This window comes from Apium graveolens, chromosome 11 (genome assembly GCF_009905375.1).
Source record: "Apium graveolens cultivar Ventura chromosome 11, ASM990537v1, whole genome shotgun sequence".
Taxonomy (NCBI): domain Eukaryota; kingdom Viridiplantae; phylum Streptophyta; class Magnoliopsida; order Apiales; family Apiaceae; genus Apium; species Apium graveolens.
The window spans coordinates 68,200,490-68,207,026 of NC_133657.1; the positions used below are offsets into that span (position 1 = coordinate 68,200,490).

At 34.4% G+C, this 6,537-nt stretch overlaps 1 pseudogene; it reads left to right on the forward strand.

Moving 5' to 3' along the window:
* Positions 1–572: 572 nt before the first annotated feature.
* Positions 573–4,840, forward strand: LOC141695580 (potassium channel AKT2/3-like; annotated as a pseudogene).
* The last annotated feature ends 1,697 nt before the right edge of the window (positions 4,841–6,537 follow it).

A 6,537-nucleotide genomic window follows, 5' to 3' on the forward strand; every position in this document is an offset into this window, starting at 1 on the left:
AACATATATACTAATTACTTTAACAGTGTAACCCAATTTTATAATCAAATAAAATTAAACCCCAATCACAATCAAAACAAAACCCACAAATTATAATATTTATCAATAAATCAAAAATTAGGGTTTCAATTAAAAATCCCCAATTTAAAAGTCAGGGTTTAATGTTTACCCAATTCAAGCTTAGACCTCTGAATTAGCTTTAACCTCCGACTTGAGCTTTATATTCCAATTTGAGCTTTAAACTCCGACTTGAACAAACTCTGACGACCTTTTCAGAGAGAGAGAGATAGCGAGCGAGCGAGCGAGAGAGAGAGAGCGCACAGAGAGTGGAGAGAGCGGTCAAGCAGAGTGAGAGATGAGCAGGCACTAGTACAAAAAGTACTTTCTACAACGTAGTTTTAGCGTCGGTTCTTTAAAGAACCGACGCCTAAAGGTATTTCCTGCGTCGGTTGCAAGATTGACCGACGCAAATAGGTATATGTGCACGACATTTGGTGTCAGTTATTAATTTAACCGGCGTTAAAAGTTTTAATAGCATCGGTTCTGTAAGTAACCGTCGCTTAAAAGTATTTATGGTGTCGCCGTTTACAACCGACGCTAAAAAGTTTGCTTTGTGCTACGGGCTTCTAGTTGGCCGACGCTATAAATTTCTGCTTTATGCTATGGGCTTTAATTTAACCGACGCTAAAAGTATTAGAGTAAAAAATTAATTGGACCAGGGATGTCACGACACTGAAGGTGTTCTTTTAAATTTTTTATTTTTGTATAATTATTGTTTATTCACATATTTATCTATTTATCATATGTATCTCACAATCTTTTTTAATTTGAGTTATGATATATTTGCTAAAGTTAAAAGACTTCCAAAAATATTTTTTTTTTGTTTTTTTATATCGAAATGTTAAATAAAATAAAAGTAATAATATTTCTATACTGTTGATATTCACACAATATTGAATTTTGTTTACTCCGTTTCAAAAATAAATGTCCACTTTTATGAAAAAAAATTTGTTTCAAATTAGTTGGCTACTTCAACTTTTCAATTAATTTTTAAACACTAATTACTCTTTTCCATCGACAATTATATACCCGACGTATATATATTATTATTAAAATCAAACCATCAATTTTTTACCTTATAAATCTATATGGCAGCTTTTATTAATAAATTAAAAAAACATACTCATTACATCATGTGGTTTACAATCCATCCTATAGTTAGTAGTTCATCCCCAAATTAATTTCTCTCCACGGTGCCCTACATCTATATCTTCTCTGTGATAGTTCCCGATTGAAGAGCTTGAAACTTCCGCACTCCTTCTCAGGTCTCTCTCTCCCGCACTCTCCCTCTCTCTCACACTCTTCCTCTCTCTCGCACTCTCCCTCTCTAGCACTCCCCTATATATACGTATATACACGCTCATATTATTTTTTTTCATTTTCACAGCCTATTTACCTAATTGAATTCATATCTTCTCCTGTGTTAGCCCTGCTTCACTGTAATCGGTAATCTCCTCCCTCTCTCCCGGTCTGTCTCTCCTTCTTCTCTCCCTCTCATTTTTTATTTTCATTTTTTAATTTATTTATTTTCATTAACAATATAAATTTTGAGATTTGTTATTATTTTAGTTCAGCTTATTTTCTCTAAATATATTGCCATGAATTTGTATAACATAATTAGATTAAATTTACTGTGTTTGCTAATCTTGGTTCACCAAGGATATTAATTTAATACATAAATTTGTTGGTTTATAAAATTTAAAGCGCAAGTGTGGCCTAAATTGATTATATCTTCCTTTTATTTTTTGTGATATGTGTTAGCATTACTTGTGACTTTTTGTGTTGATCTTGATTAATACTGCTTTATTTCTGGTAGTAAAATGAGTTGCTCTGTTATTTAGAATCAATTGCTCTCTTAACCGGAAACATATATAAAATTTTAAATTCTTCTTCATCTCAGTAGTTAAGTATGAATACTAAGAACAAGACAAACTTTATAATTTTATCTTCAATCAGCTTTGGGACATTGAAACTTGTAGCTAAGAGCGATGTTGATGCATCGAATTTAACAGCTTAAATTATTGGCAAACACACACACACATGTACACAATAATCAGGTGTGTACATGCTCATCAACCTTGGCTTAACAGCTTACATTATTGGTAATATGACAAATTTAGTCGTTGAAGGCACTAGTCGTACCATGGAATTTGTAAGCCTCCTTTTTATCTCTTCTATTTTGCATCGCAAGATGTTATGAGTCTAGTTGTCTAGGCTTAAATCAAGTTCAGAATTCAGGAAATTTTCGTGTGCTTGTTTTGCAGAGGAATAACATTGAAGCAGCGTCAAACTTTGTGAGCAGAAACCACTTGCCGGTCAGACTCAGGGAGCAGATACTAGCTTATATGTGCTTGAGATTCAAGGCTGAGAGCTTGAACCAGCAACAACTGATTGAACAACTACCAAAAACCATTATCAAAAGCATTAGTCAGCATTTGTTTATTCCAACCGTCCAGAGGGTCTATCTTTTCCAGAATGTATCAAGGGAAACTCTCTTGCTCTTGGTATGATCATCGACATATACTTTTTCACGTGATTAAAATATGCGCCTTTTACTAGCTTTACTTCATAAGTTTCCCAACCTCAGAAAGTTCAGAAATGACAGTATCATTGGACTTCTTGATTCTCATGTGCATATGACACTATTTTTATCTGATTAAATAATTTAAAACTGTCTAACACAGGAAGTGTATATAATGTAAGACATGTATTTAATGTAATGACATTGTCTATTTTTCATCAGGCTGTGGATATGAAGGCTGAATATATACCACCTAGAGAGGATGTGATATTGCAGAATGAAGCACCTGATGATGTTTATATAATAGTGTCAGGGGAAGTGGAATTAATTGATCACTCTGAGATGGACCAGAAAGAGGAAATTGTTGGGATTTTGCAACCTGGAGATATGTTTGGAGAAATAGGTGCACTGTGCTGCAGGCCACAGGTTGTTACATATCGAACCAAGACTCTTTCGCAGCTCTTGAAGATGAAAACTAATGCTCTTATTGAAGCAATGCAAAGTAAACCAGAAGACTATGTTGTCATTCTCAAAAACTTCCTTCAGGTAATTTTGTCATATGTTCAGCTTCAATATTGTTTCAAACTCCTTCAGAGAGGAGAAAATTCTCTCAAATATATAATTGATCTTCTCCCATCCATCCTACAATGAATTAGATATTTAAGTAGTTCCCAAAGTAAGTGTTTGAAAATAAAATCATCACAGATGAACATAAACTGCACCATATTAAAATGAATGACTAAGACTAAATTACTGTGTGCGATTAATTTTCAGCATCATAAAAGGCTGAAGGAGTTGAATATAGGGGACTTGATAGTGGATAGTGGGAATCAAGAAGATGATGATCCTAATATGTCGATCAACTTATTAACAGTTGTCGGCACAGGAAATGCTGCTTTCCTTGACGAACTTCTCAAGGCAAGATTAGACCCCGACATAGGAGATTCAAAGGGAAGAACACCACTCGTAAAATAATTATACTTACTAATTTATAACTATAGACTGCAAACACAATCCCAAGTAAGGATACACATATCTGCCATTCAAATATGAAATCTGTTTCGCTTTCTCTGTTGTGCATCAGCATATTGCGGCATCAAAGGGGCATGAAGAATGTGTATTGGTACTCCTCAAGCATGCATGTAACATACACCTAAGAGGTAGATATTTTTAGCAGGCTTATAATTTTTGTTCATCTGTTAAGAGAAAATAACTTTTCTCAAGTTTCGGTGTCAATCATAGGTATCAAGATCACACTCTAATTATTGACGTAGTTGTCAAAGAGGAATGATGTAGCTGTCATGAAAGAACTCCTGAAGCACAGTTTGTTTGTAGATTCAAAAGATCGTCATGGATTAACACCTATCCAAATCGCGATGGAGGAAAACCATTCGGAAATGGTCGAGCATCTTGTGATGAATGGTGCAGATGTCAACACTGAAGATGTACATAAATCTAATAACAAGTTTTTGTCTTCTTTAAATCTGGATGAAATGTTACAAAAAAGAGAAGTAGGCCATCGGATAAGAATGCTTGACAGCGTCGTGGACAAAAGGATTGTAAAGAAATCGGAGGATGAAGATCCAGCTGAAGAGATTAAGAAGGAAAAATCATCAAAAGGAATAACATGTTCTATTAGAGTTAGTATATACAGAGGACATCCTGTAAAGAGAAGAGAAAATTGTTGAACTGAAGCTGACCGACTAATTACACTGCCTTCTTCACTGGAAGAACTCAAATCTATAGCAGGTACTTTGTTATATGTAGATAAAAGATGTTAGGACTTGTTTGTGCATTACTATTAGAATTACGAGCAAAATTACACGTTTCTTGAAATAATATTCTAAGAGATATGTTAGCAGTAAATCACATGTTTTTAAGAAGAAACTCATAGTTCTGTTTGTTGTGAACCTTTTTACAGGTAAGAAGTTTGGAAACATGTGTGTGTGTGTTTTTAAGCAGAAATATGTGTGTGTGTTTGTGATTTTGGCTCACCTTTCTTATGTCCAAACAGAGTGGAGAAGAAATACCCTGGGTGGTAATTATTTCTACAGAACAACTTGTATACACATTTTACTGTTACAAGTCTACAATAGGTTTTGAAATCAAAAAAATACTTCTACTTCTTCCTCACGTGTTTATCTTATATTGTTGTAGGTAATTGCTCTGGATAAAGATAATGTAGATAAAGATAATGCAGAGTCCAGTTCCAAGAAAAGGACCAGAGGTCCAGCATTGTGCAAAAAATTGAAAAGATAGCTTGAGACCTACTTTAATTTCAATTTGATTCCTAGTTAATTTGATTATTCAGTTATATTTGTGGGAATGCTGGTATTTGTAAAAAGCAGGTTCAGGATATCAATAAAAACGAAAAGAATATTTATTTTTTTACAGTACTTTAGGCGTCGGTTTTATTGAACAACCGACGCCTATAACATACACATATAACGTCGGCTTTTTCAATGACCGACGCCTTTAACATAAACATATAGCGTCGGCAATTTTAACAACCGACGCCTTTAATATTAACTTGCAGCGTCGGTTTTTTGATAAACCGACGCATTTAATTACAACTTCCAGCGTCGGCACTTTATTGGACCGACACAATTGTCCAAGCAAGAGCGTCGGTTAATGGCAAATTTGAGTCGGTCATCTAACCGACGCTAAAAACTTTTAGTGTCGCCTAATTACCCGACGCAAAAAGAATATATCTTTAGCGTCCCCTGCATATACCACGCTGAAAAACCGACGCTAAAGGCCTATTTTGACCGTGGTTAAAAGTCAATTTTTGTACTAGTGAGGTTGATTAGATGGGTTGTTCTTCGGTCGAGTAAAGAGAAAGAGGAGAGAGTTGAGGGTTTTTGATTTTATGTTTTATATTTAATGTTTGAAGAGATGTTGTATGTATATGTATTTCAATTTCTAATTTAATTTTAATCTTATGTGTAAAGTCCAAAACATGGGGGGAAGATTTTAGGCTTGAAATTTTGTTAAGGCAAAAAACGGGGGGAATTTTAAAGAGGGAATGAATTATTTGGTTAAGGGGGGAAATGGGAAGAGCGCGGGATCATTTTTCTTAAAACATACTTGTATCATCGGCTGGGTTGAAAAAACTGATGTCTATTATACACAAAGACATCAGTTGGATAAAATCGATGTAAAAAATTATTTTTACATCAGTGCCAACATCAACCGATGTCTAAGAGGCGATGTCTATTCTACTTTTTCTAGTAGTGCTAGCTGATTTCAACTCAACAAATGTAGATTCTATTACTTGCCTTTTCAGCAAAACAAGTCAAGATGAAAGTTGGCTATGTCACAAGAAGCTATCTCAGTCGAACTTCAAGACCATGAATGAATTGGTTAGGAAGGACCTTGTTAGAGGCATTCCTCAAGTTGAGTTCTCAAAGTTTGGATTACGTGATGTTTGTCAAATAGGGAAACAAATTAAAGCATCATTCAAAAGGAAGCTTGAATCAACAATTAAAGAACCATTAAAACTGTTGCATATGGATTTATTTATACCAGTCAATGTGTTGTCAATTTCAAAGAAGAGATATTCCCAAGTTATTGTGGATGATTTCTCAAAGTTAAAAAAAAACTAAAATGAAGATGAAACTAGTATAATCATTATCAATAATATAAAACAAGTCAACAATCATCTTGATATCAAAGTTAGAAGAATTAGGAGTGACAATGGAACTGAGTTCAAGAACTCTGAAATGAAGATGTTCTGTGAAGAAAATGGGATCATGCATGAGTTTTTAGCAGCAAGGACTCCACAAAAAAATGGAGTGGTCTAAAGGAAGGATAGATCTCTAATTGAAGCTGCAAGAACCATGCTAGAGGAATTAAAGTTACCAACTTATTTTTCCGCTGAAGCTGTCAATACTGCATGCTACACTCAAAAAATTTCTTTGGTCAATCAAGAAAAATGCATGACTCCTTATTAATTG